We start from the raw sequence: 1781 nt of genomic DNA, 5'->3' as shown, positions 1-1781 counted from the left end.
GGATTACTTGACTAAATATTAATATGTCTATTTTATATTTGATGTAAAACCACCATAGTATGTACATGGAAATACTCTTTAGTGCATAAAGCTTATAATAATCAATCGAAACTATATTATTATACTGTCATTTAACTTTCGATTTGTACGTAAGTATATAGATTTTTAAGAAAAACATCTATACTAAAAAAATGGTGGTTTTCGTTTGTAAATTAAAAAAAAAAAAAGTTCGTAGGATGATATTTAAAGTATACCTATAATATTATACTACGTCACAGATCTAAGTAATAATTTAAGATATTTTGCAAGTCTTTATGATATTGCTATAAATTCCAAGGAATACGAATTTATTTGAACAAGTGCCCCATTGATAATATTATGAAATGGAGTCGATCATAATATGGTCGGTGAATCACCCTGTACACTTGTAAGTACAGAATTTGGTGGCATAAGTAATTTACTTGGTGTGTAGTTCGTATGTATATAACCTACCAACCCATATAATACTCACGTGACCTTTTAAATCGTATTTCCTCTCCGTATTCAACTGCAACGGTTTCTCCGATACGTAGCTGGGTTTATGTGGAACTCGACAAACATCATATACACTCGCACACGTCCCCTAAAGGGCAGATTTTCTTTTTCGCATTATTACATATTATAGTTAGGTGACGCCAATCTCGTTTCCGATAAAGTCGTAGCGAAGGCCTCGAGCAGTGATTATATTATATTATTATCTACTATACAGAGTGATCCACCGAGCACGCTCGTCAATGTTTTTTCCTTTAACGTTGAATTCGTTCGAATATTCTGATTCTTGGTGTGTTGAAATAATTTGTTTTAATACCATCTTTTCAATTTCCAGACATTTTCTGTACATAATTGAACAGTGGCGTCTTGTGTTTTACCATCTATTGTTTATAAAATTATTTGTTTTGAAAAAATTAGTCTAATAAAATTAATCATATTTATTATTTATTTATTTAGATACCTCCTCCCTGATTTTGAAAATGTACCTAATTCGAAATTCGAAAGAGTAGTTTCTCGGTTACTAAATTGTTTACACCAAGGACAACAATATTACCCTTAAAAACGTTTCACAAAAACATAAAATATATGTAATACTGTGGATTCTAGTCTTTGGACAATTTTGTTAAAAATACAGTATTTCTTGTACATACATTTTTATTGAAATCAAATAATATGATAAACTCGCACACGTCCCCCTGGCTGAGTCTGGCCCATAAATAAAAAATTATTTTTTTATAATATATATTAATAAATGATTATACATAATTTAATATACGTAATTTTATCGATTTCGTAATACCACCAAGCCACGCCAATCTCGATTTTGACAAACTCGCATAAGCTATGAACAAATTCCCATCTTACTTCGAATTAATTTAGATCTCTTAAAACAATTTCATAAATATATTAACATCCGCTCCTTATAGTCATAACGAAGGCCTCAAGCTTGTCTTGATTATAATGTTATATCAATCATAATACAGACCGTTCCAGACTTCCGTTTTACGATTAAAACTGAACATCGTACAATTCTGATTTTTTAAATTTTGAATTTTGTTTTAAGTATGTCTTTTAAAATTCCTGAAATTGTTTGTACCTAATACTTAAGGAGTGGTGTCCAGTGGTGATACGAAATTCTGTTTTTTTTCTACAAATGTAGACCACGTGCCGTGAAAACCAGTTGTGCAGAGTGTGCATCGCATAATATATGTCTCGTACTATACTGCAGGGTTTCAAAGGGTTTCAAAGGA

Source organism: Acyrthosiphon pisum, chromosome X (genome assembly GCF_005508785.2).
Source record: "Acyrthosiphon pisum isolate AL4f chromosome X, pea_aphid_22Mar2018_4r6ur, whole genome shotgun sequence".
Classification (NCBI taxonomy): Eukaryota; Metazoa; Arthropoda; class Insecta; order Hemiptera; family Aphididae; genus Acyrthosiphon; species Acyrthosiphon pisum.
The sequence above is the reverse complement of the archived record's forward strand: the minus strand, read 5'-3'. Positions refer to the sequence as shown.